The sequence below is a fragment of the Ambystoma mexicanum genome, chromosome 2q, assembly GCF_040938575.1.
Source record: "Ambystoma mexicanum isolate Mex_15411 chromosome 2q, UKY_AmexF1_1, whole genome shotgun sequence".
Lineage (NCBI taxonomy): Eukaryota > Metazoa > Chordata > Amphibia > Caudata > Ambystomatidae > Ambystoma > Ambystoma mexicanum.
The window spans coordinates 967,297,140-967,324,612 of record NC_090924.1 but is presented as its reverse complement, the minus strand read 5'-3'; the positions used below and the strand labels follow the sequence as shown (position 1 = coordinate 967,324,612).

General features: G+C 47.9%; 1 protein-coding gene across 2 annotated transcripts in view; it reads left to right on the top strand.

The window, feature by feature from the left end:
- The window catches only part of KIF15 (kinesin family member 15), a 2,141,222-nt gene that overhangs the window by 1,310,813 nt on the left and 802,936 nt on the right, over positions 1 to 27,473 (top strand). The gene's annotated exons all lie outside the window — the stretch shown is intronic.

The window sequence follows — 27,473 nt, the reverse complement described above, 5'->3', positions numbered from 1 at the left end:
TTCAGATTGCTATCCGGACAACTACAGCAAGGTGCAGCAATTTCGACCACGAAGAGGATCCTCTGGCTGTAGTAGATGAGCTGGTTATCCCCACCAGGCTCAAGGGAAGAAGACTCTGGACTGGATCTTCTCTGGTAGTCGAAGGGTAGATAGCTCGGGACTGCAGCAGGGCTTCACCGGGACGGGATAGTTGCAGCAGCCGACTTCTTCTCTGCTTCTCTTCAGTTCCTTGTAGTTACAGTGGCAACTCTGACTTCCAGCCCAAGAGTCCTGCCTTTTATGCGAAAATCCCCCATTCATACTGCCTGGCTGTCAATCACGCAGCAGGGGGGTTGTCCGGCTCGGACAACCACCTCAGCCAATCATGGCAAAGTGCGACTTGGGTTTTCTAGGATACCGTGTGCAGGGGGTGACTACACCCCTCCCTCACATTTAGCCCACCTAGACACCCAGGCTCTTAGAGGAGGGCTTCTTGGCAGAAGCCCGCCAAAAGACCGTGAACAAAGAAGGTAAACCGGGTTTGCTGCGCAAAGTCAAACACAAGAAGGACTTTAACAAAAAGAAATGGCGAATAAGCCCGACCAGAGCCAAAAGAAAAAGTATTTGGTCAAGCGGGTTTAAGTTCGAGGCTAATATAGTAGCCTAAAACAATAGCATGTTTATATAGTATAATCGCGGTAGCAAAGTTAGGCTAGATACCACTGTCACCAGCCAAGTCTAAATATTAAGTGCGAAACAATGCTCTAGGAGGTACAGATAAAAAAGGGCTAAGGATTAACACTTTCCAGTACGCCATGTAAGATGGGGTGTACTGGATCTGTGGTTACATGACTAAGTAAAGTTAATGGCTACTTTACCCTTTTCTGGGGGACAGTAGTCAGCCTCAGAAATGGAGTCGGTGGGAAGTCTGCACGACAACCCTGTGTCACTGCACTGAAGGTGCTGTGTAACACACAAAAGAAGGGGGCTACTCCAGAGTCCACAATCACAAAAACAGATGAAATACACATGACAAAACACAGGTAAGAGTGGGGAAAAGAGGTACACTCTTACCAAGTGGAAAAAATAAACTACAGAGATCCAACAAAGCTGCTGGGGGACTCACTAGGTAAGGGAAAGTAGCCATTGAATGAGAATTCTCCCTGACATATGCCTCTTTGATTGAGTACTGCTACATTCTGTTCACATGACCCCCGTTTGAATATTGTCTATTGCTTCCCCTCTGTCAGCGAGGAAGGGGTAACCCATCCGCCGCGTTGTTGTTCCACTCTATAATTGGAACACACTATGCTCTGTGACCAGAGTTCTTTTTTCCGCATGCTCGGCACACTAACTTCTCGCGAATGCGCAATATGTTTATTTGCTGCATGATCATTCCCACAGCAAGCCTTCGGATTTGAGCACTGCAGGAACACCAAGATATCCCTGACATGCCTATATGACATGTTTGATGTCTCGGGGTGGTGGGGGGGGATCTTGATGTGAACCAATTATGTTCCTGCCAGTTCAATCACAATGCCCTCCGAGTGGGACAAAAGAATTGGCACAGTCACCTCCTCCCCCCACCACCTAAGTCCCCAGCCTGGTCTCAACGGATGTCCTCGGAAAAGGATACAGCGAGCCCAGCTAATGAAAATGAGGAGAGAAAAAAATGAGATCCCACTCCTTAAGCGAATTACTACATTCCTGCCAAAAGAGAATGCATCAAACTAGTCTTGTAGAAATAAATGTAAGTTTAATTGAGGAGAAACACGATTTTTAGGAAGCAGAGTAAACCTATAAGACTAGAAAATGGTGAAAAACTGTGCTACTTCCAGATTAGGCTGTACAATCTCTTGCTGACCTGGTCTATTGGGAGGAATTGGACTTGGAAATATGTTTGTTTACATGATGGACCTCAGTTTTGCCACATTGAAAATATAAATATGATCACCTGCTTCTTTATGCAACCCTGCTCATGCTATTAATTTTCAGTCCAGCACAAGCTGGCTCTGCTTCAAACAGAGCCTTCATAAGGGCTGAAAATGTAATAAGAATGCATGTACACATCTGTACTGATGATATTTTAGAAGGTGTGTGTGTGTTTAAATGATGTACAACCCAATCCCCCATGGGTTGGAGACTCTATTTTCAGAATGGCACAGTCTGCCTTGCCAGATTTCATGGCTGATGAGGCGGGTAGTTTGAGCCTGGCAGCGAAATTGCAAGATGCCAGTTGCCTAAATACTTCCCCAGATATGGATAAGCAACAGGTGTCTCCAGATGGCACCCTAATGCAAATTAGCAGAAGCAGAGAGAAAGTGGTCTTGGCCCTAGTCCTTAGGATTCCATCCCAATTTGAGATTCCATCACAATTCTAGCTGGCTGACATCCTGGATAGGAGTCTGCATAAGGAAATGTTTCTGCTGTCTAACGTGTTCATGGTTGGCCTCATACTGTCTTTGTGTGAGGCTCCTTTTTCCAGCCATGCTGTTGACAGGAAATGTAAACCTAAATAGAAGCTGGCACTGGAGATCACTTTTTCCTCTCAAAGCATCTGCACCAGAGAGCCTAGTGGTCCAGGCAGCAACGACGAACATAACATCTACCTCCTCTTTTCTGAAACTGCCTCCTAATAGGGACAGTAAGACGGTGGGTGCACTAGGATATTTTTGCATAATGAGAAACAGCTCTAGAGGCTCCTGCGGTCTTGCAAAATACACATACACTGTGCAGTCAGTGAGGTCTGAGTCCTGTTACCCATTTATGCCTACAGGTAGCATACATTTTCAATTTGATGCAGGGAGAGGGATCCAGGTCCCTCCATGCCAGTTTTTGGGTCTGGTGTGGGATTTGAATTTAGTTTTCACATTTCTTATGAGTGCTCCGTTTGAGCCCTTTCATTCCTGTTCTATCAGCTTGCTCATCCTTTAGGTGGTCTTCCTGGTTACCATCCCTTCTGCGAGGTGGGCGAGTAAGCTCCAGGCGTTGTCTGTTTAACCTCCCTATTTGGTTTTTCCAAAGAGAAGGCGACATTAAGAGTGAGGCTCTCCTTACTGCCAAAGGTGGTCTCAGATTTCCATCTCTCTCAGAAGATCCATCATCCTGTGTTTTCTCCTCTGCTTTGGCCTTCCAATGCAGAAGAACAATTCCATTGGCTGGACCCGGTACGAGCCCTGAAGTTCTACATCTCTCGTACTGATTAGGCTAGGAAGGATGACCAGGATTTTGTTCTCTGCATCTCAGAATGCTAAGATCTGGCTGGGAAGGATGTGCTGAGGGTCTCAGAGCTCATTCTACCAGAGGAGTGACTGGCACCTCTTCCCAGAAGAGGGAGTCCCTGTCCTGGATATTTGCCAGGTGGCTACGTGGGCATCACTGAATATGTTCTATAAACATTACTGCTCGGATTCCCTTGTAGGCCAGGATGCCCTTTTTGGTAGGGCAGTCCTCCAGAGTTTTCTGAATTTGGTGGTGTCCTTGCTTCCCCTCTCCTCCAGATTTACGTACTGCTTTGGCAGTCTATCATCAAAGATGAGGAATCTATGGCCGGAAAGAATCCATTGGAAAACAAATTACTTGCTTCTCTGTAATGTTCTTTCTGATGGATGGTCCTGCCACAGATTCCTCATCGCCCTACCTATCTGCCATAGTTGCGGGAAGCTAATACACCATCAGTTCTAAGGTCCCTCGGCTTCAGAGGCTAGAGAGAAAGGGTGGAACTGAGGTGATGGGGCGCTTTGGATGCAATATTTATTGGCCCCAAGTCTTATCTGGTGCGTAGAGACCCCAGAGGGAACAGACGTTTCGACGTGCTCTGCAGCCTGGTGGCAGAACATTTTCCGTAGAAGATCTGCGCTGAGATAGGGACATCATAGATGAGGAATCTGTGTCAGGAACATCCATCAGACTGAATATTACCAAGCAGTGAATCATTTGTTCTACTGTCTGGGGGCTGCAGCATGATCTGCAGGATAGCTGGTTATGGCAATCCATGCACCCGAAGGCTTCAAAGTTGCATGCTGCTACTTTTTTTTTTACCTTTTGCCGAAGAGGCAACAAAGTAATACTTTGAAGTCGCCAGACATGGAGTGGAGGAGAAAAGACCAATCTCCCAACCTAGAAAGACCAGAAGCAGTATCTGCTCCCAATATTGTTCTTCAAAACATAATTCTTTGAAGAGGAGCCTGCTATCCAGAACTCCCCCGGAGGATTCGGCACCACTGTTTCCCACCCAATCCGTCCACCCCTTAGGAAAAGATGCTTGACATCTTTGCCGACGTCCCAGTGCCAACTGCTTTAACTTTGATACCGCCAACTTTGATGGGGCTGGCTTACTGTGCTTGAAAGAGCCGACACAGACCTCCCGAATTACCCCGACAGCTTGCCCATGGGCTTGGCCCCAGCTCTGAAGGTCAATGACCTAGATTGGGTACTGTGCTGCTCTGCCTTCGGGCACCAAGCTAGTTTAGTGCTGCTGGAGCCTGAGCTCCTCCAGAATATTGCCCACTTCCATTTGGCAAAATTATGTCAAAAGTCTTGAAAGTCTTTGACGAGGAAGGTGATCCCATCCCGTTTGGAACCACACTGCACCAGGGAAGCAAGTGATTTCCCTGATTTTATTAGGGTGAAGGAGTGGACAGTATGGATCTGGCATTCAATTTAAGGAAGCCAGTGCCCTCAACACCTCCCTGGAGCTGGATATCCTTCAGTGTTGTGGGCTACATTGACCCACTGAACAGAATTTCCCCAAAACCAAGCTGCGCTTCAGCAGAAATGATTGCGCTGGTTCCAGTGAGCACCATGGCCTCAAAACTGCATTTTGCAGCATCAAAACGATGGCTGCACCATCTTGCCAAGCACATATTAGGCAGGATGGAACAAGGGGACACACTGAGGAAGCCTGCCAGTGTGTTCTTACATGTACATACAAAATTGAATGAAAAAGCAGCCCTGCTCTGCTGAAAGCCCAAAGTCCCCATTGAAAAAGGAAGCATTTCACCTTTAAAAATGATGCAGCTCTGAGGCTATTTTCATCTGTTCTTCCTCAAACTACTGTTAAGGCCCTGCCATGCCCATTAATATCCCCGTTGTGCTTCAGCAAAACCAACGAAAAAACTTTACTTTTACCCGCATGGGAAGCGCGTTCATTTTTTACAAAGTATCAAAGATTAGTAGTTCACAGAAACTCCAGTTATCTGGGCTATGTCAATTTCAGTGCATCTGTACTTCAAATAAACTACTGCCCACAAGAAAACTATGGCTGCAATCAGTGTGGGAATCCAGATGGAAAGTTAAAAGGCAAAGTGCTAGCAGCTTTCACCACATGTGTAAAATGGGCTTTGCAAACTAAAGGAAAATAAATTCCTGTTTTAAAGAAAAATTAAATGTTGAATGAAAGCTTGTCTGTGCCTACCAATGAGAAGGGGTTGGCTGCTGGGAAACACATATGGGCTGTCTATTAAACAGGCTTGTTTTTTTTGATTCAGGACCAAATAAAAGAAAATAAAGGTTGTAAACTGCCTTTGCTGGATTTTGCAGGCTTCCAAAAACAGGTTATTCCAGTTGGCAGATCTAAGGCTTCCCCCAAGAAAGGGAACCACCATACTCCTACGTCCCGTCCCCTTTCCTCCATACTTATGGGACATTCCTCCCTCCTGTGGAACGGGACCGGAGCACTTTGTAAAAAGCATCCAAAACATTTTGCAAAAATGTTAGTCCTTCCTCTCTTTCTGCGCAGGGCCCGGTACACGGCCATAACCCCGCCCATCTCGGCTCCGCCCTGCACATCGCCCATCAGTCCTTTTCTCCGCTCATTCGGGACTGGATGCACTTGCATCCGCAGAAGATTTTCTTCCCTTTTTTCATCTATGGCTCTCGCTAGCGATCGTGTACTAGTCTGTCTGTCGTTCGAACTAGGCTTTCCAGATTGTTCATTGTGTCACTGTCGTTTCGTGAACCCCCATCCTCTTTGACTCGAGTGTTTGGGTCCGGACCACCATTGGGACTCTTGTTTTTACTGTGATTCCCTTTCGGACGGGCACTTCAACGTCGGTTGGAGCGCTGGGAGGTGTTGTTTCGACGTGCCCCTCCTTTGCATTTTCAAGCTTTTATCGATGAAAATAAGAAACGCCCGGTAAGTTCTTTACTTTTTAGAGCACCCCGGCCGGGAGATAACTTTCCGGGCTCTTCCCGAGCCGTGAGGAGCGTTAGTCGCTCTGTCACCGGGGATTGCCCTGAGGTGCCTTCTGGGCCTAAAAATTATACTGGAGTTTTCAGGCCCCCGTAAGTGGCCTGTGGATACCGGAGCACACTCCGAGGCCCCTCCTGTGGGGGCAGCTTGCAGACCCTGAGTCATGGGGTACCGGAGCTAGCTCTGAGGCCTCTTTATTGGCTTCCCTCAAAAATAAAACCGGGGTGTGCCCCGAGGCCTTGGTTGTGCTTGGTGCTACCGAACGGATGTTCGAGGCCTGCGCTTATAAGGCTGTTACTGGACCTGGGTCCGAGGTCCCTCGTACAGAGGCTAAAGTTAACAACATTTCTGAGAGGCCTGGCAAGGCCTTATCCGTGAAAGTTGTTTCTCACCGTTCCCGCTCTTGTGGCGACGCCAGAACTGTTGAGGGGGCAAAGAAGGAAAGTTCTTCTTTTACCAGCAGCGCCAAGGCCCTTCCTGAGAAGGCTAATTTGGCTATTGTTATGTCGCAGAAACATTCCTTTTCTTGCGCAACCCGTGCCCTTTTAAAGCCGCCTGAGATCTTCAGTCTCTCCTCCAGCTCCTGTTCCACCTTGGGCTGTCGGTGAACCTGTGGAAATCTTCCATGACGGTCTCTCAGGACTTGATTTTCCTGGGTTTTCGCTGGAACATCGACTGCAGAGTGTACCTGACCGGGGACAGAATGGCGGATCTGTTGGCCACGTGTCAGATTTTTGCGCATTCAGAGAGCATTTCGGCCTGGTGGTTCCAGAGGCATCTGGGTATTATGGCCTTGTGTGTTGGCTCTTCCTCTTGCCCGTCTCAAATGAGGAGTTCTTGGCTTCAGGCTGTGAATCCGGACTCCCAAGTTGATAACGATTCCGCTTCCATGAGAGCAGACCTGGACTGGTGGTCGTCTTTCAGCAACCTGTCGGTAGGGACGGGGTTTCAGGACCCAACCCTGATGGTAACGGTCACGACGGACTCTTCCCTTCTGGGGTAGGGTGCGACGTTCAACCTTCTTCAGTTCTCGGATCTTTGGTTGCCCCAGGACAAGCTCCTTCACATAAATCATCTGTAGCTTCTGGCGATTTTCCTAGCGCTCAAGGCGTTCAGACCAATCATTGCCAAACAAGGTGGTCCGTATCTGCACGGACAATGTGGTGTCGATGTATTACATCCACAAGCAAGGGGGAACCAAGTCTCCCCCCCCCCCCCCTCGTGGACGTGTGTATCCAGATTTGGGAGTGGGCGGTTCTGCATGGCGTCTGGCTACTTGCAGTACACATCCCGGGCTAGCTGAATGTCACGGCAGATGCCCTCAGCCGGCGGACGATGGTCCACTACGAGTGGGAGTTGAAGGCGAGGTCCTCTCATGGATTTTCCTGCGTTGGGGCACACTGGAAGTGGACCTCTTTGCTATGACGGCAAACAAGAAGCTTCCTCTGTATGCCTCCAGAAGCGGGCTGGGAGCCTCCTCTCTGGGGGATGCCATTGAGATTCCATGGCACAACATGAGAGCTTACGCTTTCCCGCTTCTGCCTCTAGTTCATCGTACGATTTGCAAATTGAAGAACTCGGTGAACTGTTCTCTTCTACTCAGAGCCCCGTGGTGGCCGGCCAGGTTTTGGTTCTCAGAACTTCAACACCTGTCGGTGTATCCGCCGATCAGTTAACCGGTGACCCCCGATCTTCTTCAACAGGGGGAACAGCAGCTGTGGCACCCCTCCCCACAATCGCTCTGCTTGGCGGCATGGCGCCTGAGTTCAAGTCTTTAGCGTATCTTGGCCTGTCTGTGGATAACATGCGTATTATCCAGGCAGCCAGAAAACCCTTGACTAAGTCCCAGTACAGAAGCAAATGGCTCAGGTTCTGTCATTGGTGTTTAAAGAAGCAGTTGGACCCAAGGGAGGCTACAATTGACACGGTACTGTCCTTTGTTTCCTACTTAGCAGAGTCGGGTGTTCACGTTCTGTCATGCAGAACTTACCTGTCGGCGGTTTCCGCTTACCGATCTCCGAACCAATGCTCTTACTCTCTGTCTAACTCAGTGGTTAAGAGGCATTTTGCAGGCTTGACGATTATCCTCCGATTCGTAGTCCACACCCGACGTGGGATCTAAATGTGGTCCTGACGGCGCTGTGCCATAAACCTTTCGAACCAATGGCCACGGTGGACCTGTCGTGGAAGGTGTCCTTTTTGGTCACCATTACTTCAGCAAGGCGTTTGAGTGAGCGCCAGGCTTTGTCGGTGGAGCATCCCTTCTTGGTCTTTCACAAGGATAAGGTGGTCCTACGGACAAATCCTACTTTCCTGCCGAAGATGGTATCTTGAGTTCCATCTGAAGCAGTCAATCTCCCTGATGGTCTTTTTTCCAAACCCTGCCTCAGAGGCAGAAAGGGTTCTGCATTGTCTTGATGTTAGAAGGGCTCTTAAGTTCTATCTGGACAGAACATCCAAGCTTAGGAGTTCTTCTCAACTGTTTGTGACGTTTGGTAACCCACAAGGTAAGCAGGCCTCTAAGGCGACTATTTCTCGATGGATCGCTGCCTGCATTATGGAGTCTTATACCGTCCAAGGGCTGAAACCTCCTAAAGGTATTCATGCAACCTGGTGCGGGGCAAGGCAGCTGCGGTTGCCTTTCAGAAATATGCCCCCTGGGAGACCACAAAGGCTGCTACTTCGGCCTCGCCTTCTGCTTTTTGTAAGCATTTTTGTCTAGACATGAGCTTAAGATCTGATGCTCAGTTTGGTCAGGCTGTGCTGAAGAACCTTTTTCAGTAAGGGGTTTTTCCATCCACCCATAGTTCCTGTAAGGAGTGCTTGGGAATCTCCCATAAGTATGGAGGAAATGGGACAGGACGTAAGAGTATAACCAGGTTACTCACCGTAGTGACCACCTTACTCATAGTCCATAGTCCCCTTTCCTCCATACGCCCGCCCTCCGTCCCCTCTAATAAGGTTCCTGTTATTGCTAAGAGGTCTTGGACCTAGCGATAGAAAAGGACTGATGGGCGATGCGCAGGGCGGAACCGAGATGGGCAGGGTTACGCCGCGTGCCGGCCCCCACGCAGACGAGAGGAAGCACTAAAAAGTTTGGAAACTTTTGGGATGCTTTTTACAAAGTGCTCCGGTCTCGTCCCACAGGACGGAGGAATGTCCCATAAGTATGGAGGAAAGGGGACTATGTACTAGGAGTAAGGTGGTTACTACGGTGAGTAACCTGGTTGTAAACTCTCAGTAGATACTAACACCTCTGTGATCATTACTAGGTTGGACAGAATCTGGTCTGGGCTGAACCTTCTGACAATGGAACTCCCAGGACAAGGAAGTGTGGAAGGAGCAATAACCCTTCAATCAAGCTGGGAAACCCCCACCTTGCTCTGGAGGAAATGACAGTTGGTGGCAGCTGAAGGAAAAAAAAATGGTCCAGTGACAAATGACTGCCATTTGTTTCCAAAGACTATTTATTAATAAAAATGTAAAGACTTTTATATCTGCAGCAGGACTTTGTAAAAATATAAAACATTTGCAGTTTAAAAGTGATTTTGTGGTTTATAATTTGAGACATTGTAGAATTCACTGAGACCTTAGGAACAGCCATGGCAAAGAATTGGGGATTGTAAGGAAAGTATCCATGATGCCATCGTGAATTTTAATACTTCCCTTATGATAATCCACACGCATGTATAAAGTAGCAGAATTTTAGGCCGAATCTTTCATACTCAAAATTACCAAAAAGTCTTAGCATGGCAAAACAATGTCTCAGAGTTCTGAGTTGGAGTGGAATGTTCTGCATAAAATATGTAACCTGTTTATGTAAGTTGCTAATAGACTTCAACTGTATAAATGTACCATTTGTGGCAAAATCGGATTTTAGCTAAAGTAACTGTGGGAGGTTTTTGAACATTGTAAAACTCGCATCATAAATCTGACCTTCTGCCTTGAAATCCAACGAGTTGAGAGTTTGGCAGGGACTAGCACCCCTGACCAATCCAGTCGGTTAGAGGTGTGCTTAATTAAGCCTGCCCAGCCATATACTTTGATGTCACTATGCATTATAAATAAGAGTCCCTGACAAGACTCTAGACAGACACTCTTCCTGAAGTTCCTGCGCTGCGTTCCTGATCTGCTCCAGCCATCTTAGTGATCCCAACTATAAGACCTAGGCAGTGTTGATCCTACTTCAGCAAGGCCATTGGTCCAGAATCAACCCACTAATCCCCCATTCACAAAAAGGGGAAAGCTGTGGCATGTCTTGCATCCTGAAATCGGCCTGGCTTGCTGCCCACTCGCTGCTTGCCCACTCGCTGCTTGCCCACGGGCTGCGTCCAGCGGTACCTGTACCATCCAGTGACCCGAATTGCCCAGCTGTTCGCTATTCGGTGACCAGAATCTTTTGTGACCAGAACCTGTTGACAGTCCAAACATCCCCAAAACTAAAAAGTGGACTGAGTATAATCCCCACACCACAGAAACACCTAGCTTGCCTTGCATTGCCTTTGTCCTTATCTCACTCTCTAAGCAGTCATATTCATATCCTGGTAACTTTTTGAAACTGTTAGAATTATCCTTGTATACTGTCCTTAATGTTCAAGTGTGCTAGTACGATCTATTTTCAATTTTGTCTGTTGTAAATTATAAGCCCTAGTTATATTTGGAGTAATCAAACTAATTTCCATATATTTTATTGTTGGGGTTGAGCACTGGGGGACAAGGTTGACCTCACAAATCAACCTTGGAGCTTACTGTGTTCCTCCTTAACAATGCAGCCTAGATAATTTAGTGTAAGTAACAGTTTCCTTTCTTTTAAAAACCAAAGTTTTCATTTTAACTGCTCTATTTTCCTAAAAACAAACCTCACTCTATCTTCGAAATCTCTCTCAATTCACCAGCTAGAGACATATTTTCACCTCTGTTGTACTTGTGATATATATCTACCCCCCAGCCCAACAAACCATACTCCAAATCAGAGCATTTCACCTGTTTTTATTAAAAACAGTTTGGGTAATTTAAAGCAGGAATTGAGAAAAATGCAATTTTCCAACGTGTCATTTGGCTGAAGCATGCTCTAAACTTTCCACTCATTTTCGAATTGTGTGCCTTTTGCTGATCCATTGCCTTGTGATTGCCAGTGGTAGAACATACCTGCTATTGTGATAAAACATATGTATAATATAATTTAACCACATATTAATTAATTATTTGTAAAATTCGAGTTTTATTGTAGGCCTTAGCAAAGGGTTTAAAGTCCGTTTTTGCCACTTATTCTGTGCGGGAAGGTTGGATTTTTGTTCTGTCTCCTGCCTCTTATTCCGAATTACCTGCTGCTTCTTTTTATCCACTCAGAATTCGATTATTGGGGGGGTTGAGGGAACATTGCCTGGGGAAATCCTAACTTGGGTGCTATCTTTCCTAAATCAAAAAGTGTTCCTATTCAACCGTGCTGTATATATGTTCTCGGGGAAGGAATTGTAATTATTCACCCCATTGGTGATTACTGCCCCATATTAAAAATTGTATGATTTCTTTTGAATTTTAAAATAAATAAATATTGCATTTCACCAGCCAGCCTGGTTCATGGTCCATTGGGACCCGGGTTATTTGAAAAAGGGGGTGTGATACGAGTTGTATACCATCTCAAATTGAATCTGCATAAAATAACGAGAAAGGCATCTCAGTCGTGCGCTACATACTAGGCCGAGACCAAGGTGTGTGTCGCTAGATTGAAATCCTTAAGTGTCCACTCCAGGGAAACCTCACACTTCTTTCCAGAAAATGATGGCCAAAGCGGTTGACTCTCTGGGCTTCTCTGCAGCCACCAGGCCCGAAGGCTGGTTGAATTGATTGACTTTCTGGAATAGGGACCTCCAAGTTATTGCTGCTCTTCAACCCTTCATTAGAGGACCCCACTGTTTGAGGCCTGGGAGAACATTTATCACATGAACCTGAGGTCTGGCCAAAAAAGAGTCATTGGCTATCGGAAACGAACACCACTTGGGACAGAGCCTTCTGGTGTTGCAGACATTCTTTAAGACAATCACTGTTGCATAATAAATTGGTCCCATGATGAGCTTGCATTGATTTTCTATTTTATTTCTGTAATTTTCGTGGTGTTCGCTTTTATATTTTCTTTTTGGTTTTCTTTTTGCACAAGTTATTGCGGCATGCCTGTGGGTATGATTGCTATGGCTGGTTTGTATGTGTAGTTTTTTTCCACGTAGGGGGGTATGAATTAGCATGTTATCACTGTCTATCTGTATGTTCTTCAAAAAATGTTTTTCAGGCCAAGAAAAGACTCTTGCGAAAGGTTGTTTGTGTGATTGCCCAAAGAGAATTTGTATGCTAAGAAACTATTGGCTTTATTTCATTGAATACTATGACTGCCTCGTGCGAATTAGAGAGTTGGCAGTCTCGGAGTCCATGAAGGCTTCCAAGTTGGATCTAGCCAGCCACCACTCCCTCCTTGCTGTCTGTGATTTATCTTGTGTATGCTCCACCTCGCGCTCCTTCACTTGGGCTTCCAATCATTTCCTAGTGCGAGTTCTAGCGGTAAAATGTGCTGCAGAGCGGCTGATGAACTCCCCCCGAACCACTGCCTTCATCACATTTCATAGCAACCCGGGTGCCAACCGGTCCCACTGTTCTCCCAGAAATAGTTACTTATGACCCCTGCCATTTCTGCCCACGTCAAACTATCCTGCTTAGCGGGTAATAGAGCTACCATTCTTGCCTGGCCATGTGTTGGGGCCCAGGGACCCGCAGGTAAAGAGAAACAATGGAATGGTCAGCAAACCGCTTGGGGCCTATGACTGTATTGGACGTAAATTGAACCTTCGAGGTTGAAATTAACTTCAGGTTAATGCAAGAGAACCCCTTATGGACATGAAAATAAAATGCAAATTCCTACCCAGCCTCATGGAGAATCCTCCAGACATCGAACACATCTAACTCTCACAGGAACCTCATCAGGGCCTGGGAATATCTATAATCCCCCGTAGCCTGGGGTAGAGACTTTATCCACAGCTGGGTCTGGGGCCAGATTGAAAAAAAAACCCAAGGAGCAGGCCTACTTCAATGAAATCCGGCAAAACCAGGAGCAGGGAGATCAGGTTTGGTTTGGTTTGGTTTATTATTTATAAGGCGCGTCATGCCCTGGAGCATCAGGGCGCACAAGACAAGAATATGCTCAACTTCGTTACAGGTACATTTACATAATTATAGTACATTATACAATAAATAAAATATGAACAGGTATATGTGCATGGTCAAATACAGTATACAATAATCAAGAATGAACAGGGCTAAGGGAGCTAGGTCCCAACAGAAGGTGAAAAGGTGTAGGAATAATTAACAATGTGGGAATAAAATACAGTGGAATAGGTGCGGTAATATACAATGGTGTAAATGGAGACCGAGGTAACAGGGCTAGGCATGCAAGTGGATCGTCGGTCGGGACAGGCAGGTCAGATTAGTTAGATGTCATTGGCTCTCAGCCAATTGGTCAAGTTCTGCCTGAATTTCACGAAAGGCTGGGGTTCTCTTATGTCATGTGGTAGGGAATTCCAAAGCTGTGCTGCTTTGACTTCGAAGCTGTGTCCTCCAATAGTGGCTCGTTTAAAGCGAGGGACATAGAGGCAATGCGCATTGACCGTTCTTGTTGGTCTAGGTGCGGTTCTTAAGTGTAGCCTGTCCAAGAGGTAGGATGGTGCCATGTTGTTAAGGCACTTGTGAGTAAGGGAGGCAATTTTGAGATGGATTTTGTCCTGAGTAGATAGCCATTTGTGTTCTTATAGAGGAGATATGCTCTTTCCTATTGATCTTGAGCGCGGCTCTCAGTGCATTATTCTGTAGGACTTGGATTTTTTGGATGTTTGTTAGCACCAATGTAGAGACCATTACAGTAGTCCAGTTTGGACAGTATAAGGGCTCTAGCAAGCGTGATGCAGCTGGCTCTAATGAGTTTGCAAGTATATGCTGTGGAAGAGGCTAGGGAGTTGACCTGTTTGCCAAAGTTTAAGGTGGCGTCAAGGTAAAAACCTAGGGTCTTGACTTCCTTTGCTACTTTGATATTATTCCCATCAATAATGAAGCTGGCATAGTCGGGGTCAAGTTTAGTTATGTATGTCGGAGAGCCTAGGATTATGAGCTCAGTTTTGTCGTCGTTCAGGCATAAGCCATGTGTGGCCATCCATGCCTGAACGATGCTGTAGATTTTATTCACTAAAGCTAGGTCCGCGACGTAATCTCCTGAAAGCGGAAGGAGGATCTGGGTATTGTCTGCATAGTTGGTGTAGGCGATACCCAGATGATCCATTTCGTCAAAGAGCGGCTTTGTGAATATGTTATAGAGGGTTGGTGATACACAAGATCCCTGGGGTACACCGCACGTTATAGGGATCGGGTCAGCTGAGGCTGATGGAGAGAAGACTCTCATAGTGCGGTTATTCAAGAAGGATTTGGTCCATAGTATGGCCTCTTTTGAGAAGTGAGCAGCGGAATCTAGGTGGCTGCATAAGACTGTATGGTCGACTAAATCGAATGCTGCTGAGAGGTCTAGCAAAAGGAGTAAGGCTGCTTGGCCATTGTCCCTACATTGATCTATTTGGGCCTTTAGATCGATAAGGGCAGTCTCTGTTCCATGCTGGGGCTGGAATCCAGATTGGCGGGTTCCGAGCAGGTGGTTGGATTCAAGGAAGTTTTGTATTTGCATGTATGCCACTTTGTCTAAGATTTTTAGAAGAAAGGGCACGGTCGTGATAGGCCTAAAATTGGTGGGAATGGCGGGGTCGAGGGTTTGCTTCTTTAGGAGTGGCAGGACCCACGACTCTTTAAGATTTTTTGGTACAATGCCGGTGGTGAAGGATGAGTTAATGAGTTTTGTTATGAATGGCGATAGTTCTCTCACAGCATCCTTAATTAATTGGGCAGGGCATTGGTCGCCTTTACAGTTGGACGGTTTAAGTCCCAGGATCACTTTTTCGACTTCAATGGTAGATACCTTGGAGAAGCAGAAGCGTGTTGTTTGTTTAGATTTAAGTATAGGTGCTGGGGTTGGAGCGTCCTGAGGTGTGAGAGATGCTTTTTTGAGGGTGATTTTTGTTTGTAGGTTGGCTACTTTATTAGTGAGGGCAAACTGAATATCTGAGCACCATTTTTTGTCCTTGGTGCAGTTTTCTTGGGGAATGATGGGTGTTTCCAGCTCTTTCAAGATGCTGAACAGTTCTCTGACACTTGATTTAGATTGGGATATTCTGGTATTGTATGTATCCTGTTTGGCTAGTAGGATATCTTTTTTGTATTGGGCTGATATCTTTGCAAGGTTTAGTTTGTTTTCTACTGAAGGAGTCAGTCTCCATTTGGATTCTAATTTTCTTTTAGTTAACCTGAGATTTTTTAGATGGGGAGTGAACCATGAGTTGAGATGTTTTTTCGGTTTGCTAGTCCGTAATTTGAGCGGTGCTATGTGATCAAGGGCTAAGTTCATCGTTTCATTGAATTGAACAACTAGCATTTCAGGCTCCGTGTTGGCTGGGAGCGAGTTTAGTTGGGGTAATATGATTGGCAACAGTTTTTCCATGGTTATTAGTTTTTTGTTCCTCGTGGGTATAGGAGGGGCAAGTGTGGACTTAGCTGTGGCTAAGTTGGTAGCTACTGTAAATAGTAGTAGAAAGTGGTCCGTCCAGATCTGGGGAACAGTGTCTGTAATGGTTACTCCACAGTTATGTTCAGCTATCCAGTCAAGGATGCGACCTTTATTGTGAGTGGGACAGGTGACTCTTTGGGCAAAGCCCAGCTCTTTTAGGATCTGAGCAGTAGCTGTAGACTGGGTGTCTTTAATATCATTGTAGCCTAGGTTGAAGTCACCTAGCACTATAGTTTGGGAGGTGTTTTTCAAATTGTTGGACAGGGTGGTGGAGAGGTCCTCGACAAAGGTACCAATAGGACCAGGAGGTCTGTAGAGCAGGGCAATGTTTAATGTTTGGGAGTTGGCAGTGGCTATTTTGACCGAGAGGCATTCACAAGATTTCGTGATGGGGGATGTGGAGACTCTTATGTCGAGACTGATCTTGGCTATAATGGCTAGACCCCCGCCTCGGGAGGTGTGTCTGTCAGCACGTATGATAGTATAATTGTCGGGAACTGCTAAAGAGAGGGCGGGACCCGCTGCATCGTGAAGCCATGATTCTGGTATGGCTAGGAAGTCTAGGTGGCGTCCGAGAATAATATCTGAGATTTCTGTAGCATGGGCGACTAGGGACCAGCATTTGAGTGCACCTTTAAGGTGATGTTTAGTGAGCATGGTGCTTGCTATAATGGTAGGTTTGGAGCATTTTTGTGTGGGTCTTTTAGGGGTATGAACTTTCCTAGTGAGTTCAGCAGTGGTTTTCAGCTGTATGTTCTTTTTTAGGAAGTTGATTTGTTCAATTTGCTTTGCTGGTAGTTCGTACAGTTTTGGTAGGCGAGCGCGAAGTTTGAGGTTTCTGTCTGAGGTACTACAGGGCCTATATGTGGTAGTATCATCTTCATACTGATTAGCTGTAAGTCCCATGGTTTGTGTAGAAGTAGGCATGGTACGGTAGGAGAGTGATAATACCACTAATGTGATGAGGGAGGCGGCATAGAGAGGTAGCTTAGTTGTCCTATCTAGTGCAATGATGCTTAGTTTGTATGGTTTTGTAGAGTACATGCTAGCTAACTAAATCTAGTGCGCAGATAGCAGCACAGTTAGCGTTGGCATTAGCAGTTAAGCTGAAGATAGGGAGATGCGGAATGCGAATCAAGGCACAGCTAGTTTCAACTTTACGGCACAACACAATTGATATGGTCTGTAAGCGACCTTAGGGCACAACACAGTGTCACAGTGGTCGTTGGGCGACCATAAGGCATAACACAGTGGTCTGTAGGCGACCATAAGGCACAACACAATTGATATGGTCTGTAAGCGACCTTAGGGCACAACACAGTGTCACAGTGGTCGTTGGGCGACCATAAGGCATAACACAGTGGTCTGTAGGCACCATAAGGCACAACACAATTGATATGGTCTGTAAGCGACCTTAGGGCACAACACAGTGTCACAGTGTTCTCTGACGACCTAGATTGGTATATTACAGGTAGTCATGGGAAGACAGTGTGCTTTTTCGAATTAGGGAGTCACAAGGTACTTACGAAGGGTGCAGTTCACTGCGGCCAGACGCGGGCAGGCCTTTCCACGGCCCTTCACCTTCGGTCTGCTTCCATTTCCAGACAGTGGACAAGCGGATGCGTATGCGTTCGCATTCAGCACTCGGGTGGCTGGATCACAGTGGGACAGCGTTAGGGGGCTTCTACATGGGCATGTAATGATCGGCAGTGATCGCCATGCGCCGACCATCGGCGAACAGGGGCAAACAGGGCCTTAGTTTGGCCTTTGTTGCAGCGGCGTGTCCGCCTGCCGGCGGAAGTTCAGAATTCAAAAAGGGAACGCTGTTGCTGGGAAACGAGGTAGAGCTTCGTTGTCGTGCCGCGTTGCGCCCGCCCTGCCTGAGTCAGGCACGACAGGGGGACATGGTCAGGCACAGCAAACACGGCGATCTGAACGCAGGGCTCGAGGAGATAGGTGATCTGTCGTTCCGCAGATCAGTAAGGCACTTTGGGAGATAGGAGAGGGAGCGTAGCTCATTCCTCACCGTAGATAATGTGGGCAAAGAGGATGCAGCTGCGTCTGTGGGGCCAGGGAGCTCGGCTGCTCCATCTCGTGCTCTGTTGCTGCAAGCTGCGGGCGCTATTCCTGGGAGGAGGAAGGGGCTCCTGCCCTCTTCCCCTTGCGATGGTCTGCTCCTAATGCTGGATGGGGCAAACAGGGCCTTAGTTTGGCCTTTGTTGCAGCCGGCGTGTCCGCCTGCCGGCGGAAGTTCAGAATTCAAAAAGGGAACGCTGTTGCTGGGAAACGAGGTAGAGCCTCGTTGTCGTGCCGCGTTGCGCCCGCCCTGCCTGAGTCAGGCACGACAGGAGGACATGGTCAGGCACAGCAAACACGCCGATCTGAACGCAGGGCTCGAGGAGATAGGTGATCTGTCGTTCCGCAGATCAGTAAGGCACTTTGGGAGATAGGAGAGGGAGCGTAGCTCATTCCTCACCGTAGATAATGTGGGCAAAGAGGATGCAGCTGCGTCTGTGGGGCCAGGGAGCTCGGCTGCTCCATCTCGTGCTCTGTTGCTGTAGGCTGCGGGCGCTATTCCTGGGAGGAGGGGGGGCTCCTGCCCTCTTCCCCTTGCAATGGTCTGCTCCTAATGCTGGATGGGGCACAAGTAATTGTGTTGATTGTCATTGGGTAGGTACAGTGAGGCCAGGGTCACCAGAACGTGCATCTGGATCCTTCAGAACACCCCCCAGGAGAAATTAGACCTCTCTGGCAATCATTATGGCAATCCCCACTTTTTGACCCCAGCAGACGCAAAATACTACCTGGAAGAGGCCCTATACTTCATACAAAACTCATCCGCAGTGTGTAGATGAGTCTCCTGGAGCATGGCTATGGATTTCTTCAACGTCTGGGACCTCCTCAGCACCCACCTCCTCTTAACTGGTGAGTTCAAACTCTGCGTGTTGAGGTGTTATACCATAAACAGATCAGTCCCTGACATATCTTCAAGAACAGTAAAAACACAACCCCGCCTCCATGGCTAGCATATGCCCCGTCTGCACCTCTAATCACTCAACAATTGGAACATTTCAATGAACGTGACACCCCTCCCCCCCCCACCACCACAACCAAAACCCTAAACCCTCCACCCCAACTTAACACCCTCCCCCAATTGAAACAGCCCACCATTGCCTAGGGCCGTAGAGGGGCGTGGCCAGGGTTATTCCTGACCGGGACCCAGTCAACCAGGCCTAATGCTCCCACATCTTAAGTGAGTCAGAGCCCCCCGCTGACTCCAGACTGATGATGGAAAACCTTCAGATTGGACAGTTTTGTGAGGTGAAGCCTTACCGGGCGCCCTCGCTCCTGAGGCCACCCAGCTCCCCTTTTAAGTTGTTGGCCACTGCTCCGAGGACGTACCCCCTTTCAAATTTGTTCATGTTTCTGTGATCTGGCAACCTTCGGCCAGGCCGCAGCCTTCTTCGGTCAGGCCAAAGACAGCCCCCCTTCTCCAGCCTGCTCAGAAGGCGAGTGACAGAACGGATTCATAATGTCCATAGCGTCCTGGATCCAAGAGATCGTTCTCCGATTCCCCTCCAGTGTGAAGATAACTCTGAATGTGAGTCCCCAGCAGTATTTTACATTCTTGCTCCTCAGCCATTGTGTGAACACCCGAAGCGAAAGTCTTTTAGCCAGGGTAGAGGGAGCAAAGTCCAAGTGATCATGGAGCCCCTGAACTCAATGCCTCGGGGGTGGTCATTATGTCCTCTTTGACTCTGTAAAAGTGATTTTGGTCAGGAGGTCATTTTTTATGGGTCTGTACTGACGAATACACCCTATGAGTCTGATCCAATTCAAACTCCCTCCACGCCAGCCACTGTAGAAGAGACCCAAGTAATGCTCAGACATAGGACACGAAGTCAGAATCCGGGATCTGCACTGGCATCCCCCGTAGCCTGATGTTCCTACTGGACCGATGCTTTTGGTCCTTCTGCTGCAGCTGCAGACGTTCAGTGGCGGATTTGAGCTCCTTCACCCTGATAGTTAACTGCGACCGGTCATAAGAGTACTCTGAGGTGTCGGTCTCGGGTTCCCTGATGCGGTTCCAGCAGCTCCAACTAGTTTGTCGGTCTCCAACGCTTTCTGCGTGAGTTCCCCTACCACACCCTGGATATCCTTTTGATATCAGTGAGCATTTGTCACTGATCTGCCCTGATGGCTAGGACTGCCGGATCCCCCTCCACATTCGCCAGGCTATCCGCTTGTACCTGCGCTTCTGTCGACACTTTGCGTCACCTGGCCTCTTGGTTATGCAGGAGTGTCAAAACGTTGCTCCCTTTGCCATCTTTGGGGGTCTTCCCAGTAATTTTTGATAGGCCAAATGAGCCTTCCTGACTTTGGTCCAGCTGAAAGTCAAGTTAGGTTCCACCACTCAGAGCCCTTTAGAGATCCAGGGCCTCCCACGGAACATCAGCAAACTCCACTTACAAATTCAAGGCCTACCTCAGGTTTCAGGCCCAGGAGAAGTCTACAGGCTCACTACCAAGTATGGTTGTGCGTCGTGTTTAGACCCAGGTATGGTGACTTGCTGCTTCCCCCACTGCCTCCTCTTGCTAAGTTTAAAAATAAAATAAAAATGTATTCGTTTTTACAACAACCAATGAACAAAAAACAAACCCAACTGTGCATAACATATAACTTCAAGCATCATGTGCAGTATCGTACAACGTTCACTGTCTCCCCATTACCCACCCCCTTAACTCAAGCCTACTCCACTTTGCCCTCCACTGTAGTTTCCTCTAGGGGTACCTCCCCCTCTGTATTCCCAGAGGAATCTTGATTATTTAGGCAGGCCTGGGTGGACCCAGAGAGTGTGGCCACCAGTTGTCTCCAGGCCATCAGAGTCTGATGGCCATTGGCCACTTTATTCCATATCGTTGTTTCCGCTTCTGTACATTTTTGGAGATCGTGCCACCAGACCCTCTACTTTTGGCCTGTTTGCTTTCTACCCCATGGCAATTCTGCGCTTGGCAAGTATGTAGGCAAAGTCCTTGAGTTTACTCACGTGTTTCAGTTTGCGTGATCTAGAAAATCCCCCTACCATGCATGCCCACACAGATTCCACATCTAGCGTGGTCTCCTTCTCGGTTAAGCAGCGGGCTAATTCTCCCCAGAATTTTCCATTTTCCGAGCATGCACAGACCATATGTATCATCCCTGCGTTCACCTCCCCACATTTGGGACGCTTTTGTATTTCTGCGCTCTTGAATCGAGCAATCCTCTGGGGGGGTTATGTACGCTCTGTGGGTAACATATAGCTAGATCTGTTGCAGCCTCGCATTTCTAGATAGTTTTTTATGGTATCGCTGGACCCTCTCCCACAATCCATCATTCATGGGTGCCCCAGTTTCCTCTTTCCAGTCCTGTCTCAGCTGGGTCACTTCTTTTGCCACCCTGGACATTAGCAGTTCATAGATCCAAGAGACCTTGTGCCCCCCTCTGAGATATCATAGATTGTTTCTATGGCTGTGTCGGGTTGGTCTTCCAGCACTATTTCGGACCATGTCTTTCACCTGCCGTACTAATCTGGTGTAAGTAATATACTGTCCGGAGTGTAGGCCCGTTTCTTCTACCAGTGCGCAAAATTCTGTTTCCTTCCCACCCTGCCATACATCTCCCAGCATCGCAAAACGCCCACCGGTTCCCAGTGCATGCAAATAGTCTTCCTCAGTTGCTTGCAGCCTGCGGTCAGTGCCACTAACGGCACTTGCCGAGAACACGGGGTCGGGTTCTCCATGGCCTGGCAAGCCTTGCGCCACATCTTCCATTCCAGTTCTAACATCCTCGTGCACCCTTTTAGCTCTGGTTTTGGCAGCCATATCTATTCTTTAGAAAAGAACGGAGCACATTCAAGCCTCAGCAATCTGGACTCCGATGTTGAGTCTTCCGTTAACCACTTGGCTACATATTGTAATTGGCTCGCCAGATAATAAACCTGAAAGTTGGGCAATTTTATGCCTCCTTTGTCATACATATTCTGCAATTTCCATAGGGCGATTCTATTCCTGGTATTGTGCCAAATGAACCCTCTACATATGCTCGGGAGTTTAACAAAGAATCGCTTGGGTATCATGTATGGTATATTCCCAAAGAAATGCAACAACCTCGGCAGTACTACCATCTTCAACAGTGCCACCCTCCCAACCATGGCCAGAAGGAGCTTAGCGCAGAATCTCATGCTATTCTCAACCTTTCCCACTGCCTTCACTGTGTTATGCTTATATTCAGACTCCACCGTGTGATAGATATCAATCCCCAGGTATCTGAAGGTTCTAGTCTCCCAGGGTATTTGTAATATTGGTAGATGTTCTCGCGCATTCCCCTTGTATCTCCCCAGGGGGAATATACACAACTTCTTGGGGTTAACTGTTATGCCAGATAGCAGCGCGAATCGCTCCATTACTTCTAAAATATATTGCAGGTTTTCCTCCGGATACCTCAAGTATAACAGCATATCGTCGGCATACATAAATATTAGATCTGGCCTTCCCTTTGTGTAGATTCCCACCTCCTCATATTGTTGCCTCAGATATATCGCTAAGGGTTCCAGTGCTAGGATAAATAGCATCGGTGACCAAGGGCATCCCAATCTGGTTCCCCTACTAAGTTGCCACCTCTCTGAGAGGATCACTCCCGTCTTGACTCTGGCTAGTGGTTAACTGTACAGTAGTTTCACCCACTTCCGGTACCCGGGCCCTATACCATATTCTTTTAGGGCTGCCATCAGCCAAGGCCATTTGACTGAATCAAAGGCCTTCACCGCATCTAATGAGACAATTTCAATTTCTTGCAAGTCCCCTTCTGTCTGCTCTATGACTCTGTGGAGCCTTCTGCGATTGCCGGATATGCTTCTGTGCAGTACATATCCGGTCTGGTAAGGATGTATACGTTTGTTGATAACCTGTCTCAGTCTATTCGCCAATACGGCCGTGAGTATCTTGCTGTCCTGGTTTAGCATGGATAGCGGTCTGTACGACCCGCAGTCCATACTTGTCTTTTTAGGTTTGAGAAGCATTATAATAGTTGTCTCCCTCAGGGATTCTGGCAGCATCTCTATTTCTAGAGCTTCATTCAACATTGCCAGTAGCGGGGGGAGCACTTCCATTTTATACGTTTTGTAGAACTCACTGGGGAGTCCGTCCGTTCCCGGGGCCTTGCTAGTGGGTAATAGCTTAATTACTGCTTCTAGTTCCTTTTGTGTGAGTGGGGCCTCTAGGTTCTCGCTCTCTTTGCTACTCAGTTTCGGTAAGCCAATATCCTCTAGTGTTTCCATCATCTCGCTCCATTCACCCCCTTCAACGTTTCTATACAGTTGTTGATAGAACTCAAGGAACCCCCTGTTCACGCCCTCCTGGGCATCAAGTATCTGTCCGTTCTCCCCCTCTGTTGCTCTGATCGTTGATCTCGGTGTCTCATTTTTATATAACCATGCTAGCAACCTCCCGGCTTGTCCCCGCCTGCGTGCTGCCTCTCTATGTATTTTTTGTAACTTAAGTTGCACAATCTCTCCCAGTGCCCACCACACTTTAGCTGCAATTGGCGTATGGTTTCGGCCTCCTCAAGGGAGTTATCTCCTCTCTGCATAATTGCTTCCAGTTTTGCCCCTCCCTCTTGCAGCTCCTGCGTTATGCCCCCCTTGTAGTCCTTTGGATTTGGATATAGCTGCCCCCCCTCACCACCACCTTAAATGCCTCCCATAGAATGCCAGCTGATTCTACGCTTCCAGTGTTATTTTCAAAGTAATCTACAATTTCCTTTCTCAGGTCCTCCCTGAACGCTGTGTCTTTCAGTGCTTCGGCTCTAAGCCACCACGTTGGGATCCTAGCTCTAGGAGACGAATATTGCCATGTTAAGATCAGTGGAGAGTGGTCTGAGAGGACCCTCGCCTTGTATTCCGATCGCACTAGCTCTCCCGTCAGCTCTGGAGTAACAAACCTATAATCTAGCCCCGTGTGCAAGTTTTGTGGGGCTGGGTAATGAGAGTACTGTCTTTCCTGTGGATGGTGTAGCCTCCATATATCTTCCAGATGAAAGTCTCCTAACAGGGCCCTCAAGGTTTTGGCTGCCGGGGTAGGTTTGTCTAGATTCTTGTCTGATCTGTCTACCCTGGGGTCCAGCGTGCAATTGGTCTCTTCCCCATATCACCGCCCCACCCAGGTATGGACCAAGTTTACCATATAAAGTCTTGAAATAGGCCACAGTAACTTGGTTCGGGGCATATGTGTTAACACACAACTCCCTATGTTCTATCAATCTCTGTATTGCCACCAACCTCCCATCTGATTCCACAGTGGACTGTAATGACCGTCATCACCGCTGGGGGCAGGTCTCCTTGCAGTTGCGCACTCCCCAACAACCCATTGCGGGCTGCGACACACCTCTCTATGCTTCAGGCTTGTGGTGGTTGCTTGTACCTTCCCGCTGTTTGATGGCCACCAGGAATACTCTGCTCTCAGCAGAGCCAATGGCACAAAGTCACCCAGGGTGCCCACCTCTCCAGGCAACCGCAACACCCGAGGTCAGTGGTGGCCTCACTTGTCTCCGCTCCCCCTTGTAGCCTTGGTACTTATCCGGGCAAATGCCACACAGTCCCGCTGGGTAACCCTCAGTCAGGCACACAGTTCAATTTTCTCCTGCCCTCTACTTGGGATTCCCATCCAGTGTGCCATCTGTCTCCCTGCGTGGGAGCCGTGTCACTTCCCAGCAGTCTGGGAGGCTGCCTTTATGTCCAGGCGGATACACTGTATCCCCCAGTTCGTAGGCGTTCCTCCTCGTGATCAGAGCGCCCGACGCTCTGATCTGTTCCGAGCTAGCTGGTCACCCGGGGACACAATGTCACAACCCATGCAGATAGGAGCATGAGCGGGGGAAGCCGGGCAGCGCAGCTCTCCGGCTCTGCATGTCACCCAATAACTTTGAAGAAGAGGGGCCGTATTACTTGGCTCCCGGCTGCGTTCCAGGACGGGCTGTGGCTGCTCTTTATTTGCACCTCGGGTATTGGGCCATCAGGTGTCAGCCCTCCATGAGCGCCTATGTGTGTGTGTGGCCCCCGCTTCAGTTTCTTCCGGAGCCCTCGCGTAACGGCTCCTTCCGCATTCGCTCAGAGCCACGTTCGCCTGCGCCCGTCTTCTTCGCCGGGTGCTTTCCCACCTACGCCTGGGTCAGATGTCTCACAGCTTCTGCAGGGGCACTATCTGTCTCGCACTTTGATTCCAGCACAGCTGTCCCTTATACAAGACTGTGAGGATTTCTCAGCCACAGCTGGCCGTCCCAAACACATGTTGCACGCAATCCTTTTTCCACTCAGGGGCAATCCTTTGTTTGCAACAATGGCCCGGGCGCCATTTTGGTTATTTTCCGATGGAGGTCTAACTGTAGTTCTACCCTTCCGTCCGATACCAGAGATAGTTCCTCTTGTGCACCACTCGTTCCCACACCAGCGATATTAATTCTATCCAAGGTGCTTCAGTTTTCATGGGTGCGAACACAGGATCATGCAGGATCATCAGGAGATGCTCAGAAACACAACCTAGTCCATGGCTTCTTAGCCATTCCCCCTGCCGCCTCTTCATAAGTTGCAATGATTCTTCGAGGTACAGCAAGGATTCCTACCTGCCCAAGCCTCTCTTCTCACTTTTTTCCAGCTCCTCAAACCGAGGGACAATCGCACTTTACACTTTCTAGCTGTCTGAAGGGCTTTGAAATTTCATCCTCATCATACTAAGGATTTCAGAAAATTCCAGCCTTAACCAATTTTTGCAATCACTCCTTTGCCACTGGAATTTCACCTCCCCCTTAAGCACTCTCTTGTTCAACCCTTCTAAACAAGCTTTCACCGTGATCCTTCCTCTCAGGCTAACTATTGCCTGATCGCCATCACTCCTTTCGTGGGCAAATTCTTGGAATATCTGGTGATCTCCCAGCTTAATCTACATACTGAATCTGTTGGTTGCCTCCATGAACACCAGTCTGGCTTCAGAGCTGCCAGAAGCATGGGAACTGCTCTCCTGAACACCTGTGAAGACTTGCTCTCCAATCTTGACTCTAATCTCTTCTGTCCTCATTCTCCTCGATCTATCCTCTGCTTTTGACACGGTCAACCATGCCATCCTGCTCAATCGTATGTGACAACCTTGGTGTTGGTGATCATGCCCTGGCCTGGTTGACCACGTTTTTCACCGACCAACCCCCTCCGGTCCAACTGGGGTCTTTTCTCTCTTCTATCCAATGTTATGAAGTGACTCCCAGCCTTCTTAGGATGACTTGCCAAGTTTATTGAATAGCTACATAAGTATCTTTACAGGCAGTCATATAAGTTGCTTTTAAGTTACATTAATAGGACAGGAACACTGGCAGCCCATCACCCAGGCTTCAGGCTGACTACCTGCCCAACATAGAACCTTCCCTCAGGCATTCCGACACTCGGACACAAACACTCCACATGACATCACAACATTCCTTCTGCATTCCCACTACCAAGCTAAGCCAGACACAACATATCCCTCTCTACTTGTGGTTTTCCCCAGGCGTCTAACCTCTCTCCCACGCTCTTCAATCACTAACTGGCACCTCTTGCCCACTGCATCTCTACTTTCTGCTCCAATTTTCAATGTTATGCGGATTACACTCTGCTCTTTTTCAGGCTCCCCTCAGCCACCTCTGCTTCTTCTCTCATACCAGACTGGCCGCAATTCAGGAGTGGTGTGCCACCAATGATCTCTGCCTTAATGCCAGGAAGTCTCTCCCTCTCCCTCTCTGCGAGGCTAAGAACCTTGGTGTCATCTTCGACTCGACCCAGGCTCCTGCATGTCCAGTTGCCCTTGCACTGCCTCCGTACTCCCCAGCACTTAAGGGTCAGTATCTGCAACCCTACAGTCCCATCTCTCTGCCCCTATGAGCCACCCGCTGACTGCACTTCCACCTACCCCTCCACCCTGGCCCTTTTCCCCTCGCTTGCGCGATCTGAATGACACAAGGCCTAGTAAGATCGAGATTGTGTCCTCCCTTTGTCTCCCCATCCGTGTCTTGTTGCGCCTAGAAGCACTTGTGTGAAGGTGCGTTATAAATGCCAAATCATATATCACACCATACCCGTGGGACTTGCATGCTAGGTAGAAAGACTCATATATGAAGTACGGAAGGTGGCTATTTTTACACTCCAGGTGGTACCCACTTTATTGTACAATTGCAAAAACATTAAATTGGTTTCTGCAGCATTAGGATAAAGTTGTGATGATTTGTGGTAAATGCCACCTCACATACTGAGGACACTCAAAATAAATTAAACAAAAGTGCATTGCACTGGGCGGGAATAGGTGGTCAGAAGTGGGGAATTTAAATACCAATGACATAGACATGATGATTCATTGAGTGGGTACATAGCCAAACAAAACCAGCAGGCTGTTCTCGCTTGCCAACTCTCTCCTTGCTCACTTTCTCTGCCAATCATTTTGGCTTCTAGGTTTCTAGGTAACACTAGTATGCATTTTGTTGACGATTCATGATATTTTTCTTATTTGATAGTGTTTATTTAAATGTGTTGGTGTACTGCCTGCGGACTATGTCAGGGTTCTGCAACATGAGTCTCTCCAGATGTGTTGGAGTACAACTCCA